The sequence below is a fragment of the Callithrix jacchus genome, chromosome 7 (assembly GCF_049354715.1).
Source record: "Callithrix jacchus isolate 240 chromosome 7, calJac240_pri, whole genome shotgun sequence".
In the NCBI taxonomy this organism is placed as follows: Eukaryota; Metazoa; Chordata; class Mammalia; order Primates; family Cebidae; genus Callithrix; species Callithrix jacchus.
In genome coordinates, this window is record NC_133508.1 from 60,288,865 (window position 1) to 60,295,328 (window position 6,464).

Here is a 6,464-nt window from a genome sequence, read left to right on the forward strand (position 1 = left end):
AGTGCACAGCGCGCTGAGAAATGGGCCCGGGTTCCCTGGGGTTGAAGGAAGATATTTTGGCGCGGGGTCCGGACCCGAGCCCAGACCCAGCAGTGTAGTCCCCAGGCTACAGACCCTTTTGTTAGTTTGCATAGTTGCTTAGCTAGCACATGTGCATTCATATCCCCTTTCCTGCTAAAATGAAGGCCAGGAACCTGTTCCCTTTAATGGCAGAGGGGTGAGGAACGGAGTCAAACTAGCCTACTTATTTTTAGGGAAAACTAACATCTATTCAGCACCTACAATATGCCAAGCACCATGCTAGATCGTTACAAGGGTTGTTTAATTTATTCCAACAATCCTGGGAAGAGGAATGATGATCCCCATGATAAAGACTGACAGTCTGAAAAGCTGTGTAACTTGCCCACAGTCATACAGAGAGATTCCCTGATTTGAGAGCTGGCAATGCAATCTGGAACAGGTCCCAGCTCTGGAGCCCTTGTTTTTCCAGTTAAGGGGTTCTTCGCCTACTCTCCCAAGCTGCCTGCCGGCCCAGCAGGGTCAGAGGCCCAGTGCAGGGCTTTGTCTTGTTCACAGTTGTATTCAAAGGACCCAACACTCAGTAAATGTCTGAACATCTCCAGGTATCTTAAACAATCCTTTTGTCACATGAACCTCCCTGCCTCATTCAAAAACCTTCATTCCTCATCACTCCAGTTTAGAGAGACTCAGAGAAGCAACCTTGGGTAGTAAGTGATAAAGCTGCTGCTAGATTTCATGTCTGATTCTTGCCTGGTGCTGTGTGATTTTTTATGCAAGTCTGAGCCTTGGCATTCAAAGCCCTCCAGAGACAGTCCACAGCTTAATTCCTCATTAGATGGTTGAGGACAAGGTGGCAATAACCCATGATGATTAAGAGCCCAGACTTTGTAGCCAACAGCTCTGAGTTCAAACCCAAGCCCAGACACTTTGTTAGTTTTGTGACCCAGGCAAATTTTGTAAATTCTCTGATCCTTGATCCTTGATTTTCTCATCCAGTAGCACTTACCTCCTAGGATAATGAGGAAATCTCGTAAGACAATGCATATAAAGCTTTCAGCACAGAACCTTGTTCATAAGGAGCCTCAAGAATTGGCAGTTATTGTTGTATCTCCCACTTTTTTTTTCTGAGACAGAATCTCGCTGTGTCACCAGGTTGGAGTGTGGCAGTGCGTTTCTCCTGCCTCAGCCTCCCAAGCAGTTGGGATTACAAGCGCCAGCCACCTTGTCCAGCTAATTTTTGTATTTTCAATAGAGATGGGGTTTCACCACGTTGGCCAGGCCAGTCTCTAACTCCTGACCTCAGGTGATCCGCCCACCTTGGCCTCCCAAAGTGCTGGGATTACAGGCGTGAGCTACCACGCCTGGCCACATCTCTGACCTTATCTCCAGTGCATAAGACCCTTTTACTCTAGTCTGCTTATCTCATTGGTCCTTTGAGGCCCAACTTAAACCTCACCTCCTCTGGGAAGCCTCCCCTGCCCACTTCCTCTGAGCTAGAATGCCTCTTGCCTTCTTGGGACCTTTAGTGTATTCTACCTCAACAAAACCAGGCGTTGTTTTCATACCTTGTTTATCAGTTCGGTTTTGTGCTCCTTCAAGAATCTAGGTCAAATCTCTCTAGAATGCCCCTCAGCATCTAGGGCCTGGCTTGGAGTGCAGAAGGCGGGTAAGAAATACTGATTATGATTCATTCATCTCCCTTGCTGCAAATAATAGGAGAAGTTAATGAGATCTGAAGTCAGAAAGTCAAGAGGCCCAGATTAAGTCCCACTGTCTACTTCCTAGCTGAGTGACACCAGACAGCTGCTTCTTCACGTCTCTTAACCACAATTTCCTCAACCATCAAATGTAGATAATGCTATCACTCAGCCAATTTCACAAGACTTCAGAGACACTATTAAAATTACAGTGGTGGTGATGATCACCAATTTTTATTGCGAACCTTCTATATGCTGGGCTCTATGCACCTTGAGCCCCTCCTCTGATCCGCACAACACTGCTCTGAGGCAGACACTATTATCCCCATTTTACAGATGAGGGAACCTGGAAGGAATTGTGGCAGAGCAGGTTTGGGGAAAAAGCAGAGCCCCAGGGCCAGGGAGGGAAATGGGGGTGGCAGGGTGGAGCTGGGAGAAAAGAAGGGAGCCAGTGAGGGGCTGAGAGCCAGCTCTCTGTGGTTGAGTTTCGGGCAGCTGGGGCTGGCTTTAGAGTTTCACCTCCTGGGAACTGACTAATTCTTGCAAGAGGTGTGGGGCACAGATCTGAAATCTGCCTCCCTGAGCTTGAATTCCTGCCCCCATTCATTCCTAGCACTGTGATCCTGGTCAGGTCGCTGGACCATTCTGAGCCTCAATTTCCTTATCATAGAAATGGGGGTGGCACAAGTGACTTCTCCATTTACTGTGAGGACTTAGTAAGGTGTTGGTTATAAAGTCCTTAGAGAAGTGTCAGGTGCATGGTAGGTACTTAATATATTTTAGCTAAAGTTTATGTGAAATGGACCAGAAGAGGCCCTCACATGGAACCGAACTAAATACTTGCAGTTTCAGGCTGTGCACAGTGGTTCAAGCCTATAATCCCAGAACATTGGGAGGCCAAGGTGGACAGATCACTTGAGCCCAGGAGTTCAAGACCAAGCCGAGCAACATGCCGAAATTCTCGCTCCCAAAAATATAGAAAAATTAGCTGGGCATGGTGACACATGTCTTAATCCCAGCTACTCGGGAAGCTGAGGTGGGAGAATCACCTGAGCCCAGGGAGGTCAAGGTTACAAGTGAACCATGATCATGTCACTGCACTCCAGCCTGGGCGACAGAGTAAGACTGTCTCAAAACAAACAAGCGGTGGCTCATGCCTGTAGTTCCGGCACTTTGGGAGGAGGAGGTGGGTGGATCACTTGAGGCCAAGAGTCCGAGATCAGCCTGATTAACATGGCAAAAACCTGTCTCTACTAAAAACACACAAAACAATTAGCCAGGAGTGGTGGTATGTACTTGTAATCCCAGGTACTTGGGAGACTGAGGCAGGAGAATCGCTTGAACCCAGGTGGTGGAGGTTGCAATGAGCCAAGATCCTGCCACTGTACTACAGCCTGGGCCACAAAGCAAGATTCTGTCTTAAATAAATAATTTTTTTTAAAAATCAAAAAACAAAAAAAAAAACCTCAGAGTTTCTGCCATACATGCCCTACACTTTCCCATCTCCCAGGTTTTGCTTACCTGGCTCCATATCCTCCTATTCTCCAGGCCCCTCCTCCCCTCCATCCCCTTGTGCCCAAATCTGACCCATCCTTCAAGGTCCAACTCAAATGGAGTGGCAGAAGCAAAGAATCTAAAGTCAGACATCCCTGGGTGAAAACCTAGGCCCTGACACTTTATTAGTTGTGTGACCCAGCCAAATTTCATAAATTCTCTGATCTTTGATCCTTGATTTTCTAATCCTCCTAGCACTTACCTCATAGGATTGTGAGGAAATCTCATGAGATAATACATATAAAGCTTTCAGCACACCTGGTTCATAAGGAGCCTCAAGAATTGGCAGTTGCTGTTACATCTCTTACCCTATCTCCAGTGCATACCCTTTTACTCTAGTCTACCTAGCAACAGAGCTTCAAACTCCTTGGGGGCAGGACCCAGGCTTTGCTTTCACTTTTGTGCCTTCCTCCCCTGAGAGCGCCAGGCACATAGTGTAGGCCTGAAATAAATGATGATAATAGCACCCATTTCCCGAGGACTTCCTAGGCATAAACACTCAGCTAGGTATTTTAATACATTTTTGTTGAAACTTCCCAACTACCCTGTAACAGGTACATTTTAGACAGATGAAGAAATTGAGGCTGAAACATGTAAAGGAACTTGACAACTGTTTAAAGATGAAATCAGGATCTGAACTCAGATCTCTGTCTCCAAAGGCACTGTGCTGTTGCAAACAATGAACTCAGCCCCAAAACCCCATGTGAAGGAGGGTACAATCTGCTAAGTAGACAGAGGTTCCAGTGCTGCAGACATTGTTGGAAGTAGAAAGAGTGTGCCCCACAACTGGATGAGTTAGGGATGCTTAGTACTATTTTCCAGATAAGGAAGCCATGATTTGCAGAGCAGGTAAGTGAGGAAGCTCCTGTTCCAGGCAATGCCAGATAGCCCTAGAAAAATCCCCAAACTAAAGGAAACTTCCATTTCAGTTGGTATATCTTCTGAAAAATTCCTCAGATTCCCTGTGCCCAAAGTCCTATTAATCAGGATACAAACTGCTTGACAGAAGTTTCCTGAAGGTATATATCCCCTGTCCCAGGCTTCCCAGCATGTCACCCGTTTACATAAATCTCAAATCACAGAGAAACCATATCAGAGCTATGGGAAACAAGGGAGAAAAATCCCTGCTCCATCTTCTTTGTGCTTCTCCTATTCTACAATAAACATGTATTACTTTAGTGATTGGAGAAAAAAGTTATTTTTAAAATAGAGAAACAAGATGTTGCTTTAAGGAAGTTCTGCCAGTGGTAACCCTTTTACTGGAAAATCGATAGAATATGGGTTCACGGGCTTTCTAACAGTGATTGGCATGTAGTAAACACTATATGAATGTTTGGTAAATACATAACATTCTAGGCTGCGTGCAGTGGCTCACATCTATAATCCCAGCACTTTGGGAGGCCGAGGTGGGTAAATCAGTTGAGGCTGGAAGTTTGAGACCAGCCCGGCCAACATGGCAAAACCCTGTCTCTACTAAAAATACAAAAATTAGCCGAGGGTGGTGGCACATACCTGTAATTCCAACTACTCAGAAAGCTGAGGCAGGAGAATCGCTTGAACCTAGGAAGTGGAGGTTGCAGTGAGCTGAGATGCACCATGCACTCCAGCTTGGGCAATAGAGACACTGTCTCAGGAAAAAAAAAGAATAAAAAAACACATAAAATTCTAACCTTGGCACTCCATAAGCTGTGTGCTCTTGAGCATATCATTACATTACTCTGGGCCTCAGTTCCTTCACCTGAGAAATGGGGTTAATCATACCTGTCTCAGGTTTATTGGGTTGAAGTGAATCTGGGATGGGATGTGAATGTGCTGTGTGTGCGTGTGCATGTGTGTGTGTACCAAAATTTATTACAAAGGCAAACGATTTGGCTGGACAACTCCTCAAAAAAATACATACAGAGGCCAATAAGCACGTGAGAAGATGCTCAACACCATTAGTCATTAGGGAAATGCAAATCAAAAGTACAATGAGATGACACTTCACTAACCACTAGAATGGTTATAATCGAAAAGATAGACAATAATAAGTGTTGGCCAGGATGTGGAGAACCCTCACTCACTGCTGGTGGGATTAAAAATTGGTACAGCTGCTTTGGAAAATAGTTCAGCAGTTTTTTTAGAAAGTTACACATAGAGTTAACCACATGACTCAGTAATTCTACTCCCATATATCCAAAAGAATTGAAAACATGTTCACATATAAATGTGTACACAGATGTTCGTAGCAGCATTATTCATAATAACCAGAAAGTAGAAACAACACAAATGCCCATTAACTGATGATTGGATAAACAAAATATGGAGGCCAGGGACAGTGGCTCGTGCCTGTAATCCCAGAACTTTGGGAGGCCAAGGCGGGTGGATCACTTGAGCCCAGAAGTTTGAGACTAGCTTGGATAATATAGTGAGACCCCATCTCTACAAAAAAATATATATATAAAAATTAGCTGGGCGTGGTGGTGTGCACCCACAGTTCCAGCTACTTGGGAAGCTGAGGTGGGAGAATTGCTTGAACCTGGGAGGCAGAAATCATGCCACTGCATTCCAGCCTGGACGACAGAGCAAGATCTTGCCACCCAAAAAAGGTGGTATGGCCGGGCACGGTGGCTCATGCCTGTAATCCAAGCACTTTGGAGGCCAAGGCGGGCAGATCACCTGAGGTCGGGAGTTCAAGACCAGCCTGACCAACATGGTGAAACCCCGTCTTAAAAAAAAAAAAAAAAAAAAGTGGTATATTCATATTATTCAGACATAAAATGGAATGTAATTTTTTTTTCTTAATAGTGATGGGGGTCTCACTAGATTGCATGGTCTGGTCTTGAACTCCTGGGCTCAAGCAGTGCTCCTGCCTCAGCTTCCCAAAGCATTGGGATTATAGGTATGAGCCACCATGCCTGGCCCCATAAAAGGGAATGAGGTACTGATACAAGTATGACATGGAAGACCCTTGAAGACATTATGCTAAGCAGAAGAAACCAGACATGAAAGGCCACATTTGTATGATTCCATTTAGTGAAATGTCTAGAATAGATACATCTTTTTTCTCTTTTTTGAGACAGAGTCTTGCTGTATTGGCCAGGCTGGAGTGCAGTGACACGATTTCAGCTCCCTGCAACCTCCGTCTCCTGAGTTCAAGCAATTTGCTGCCTCAGTCTCCTGAGTAGCTGGGATTACAGGAGCCCACCACCA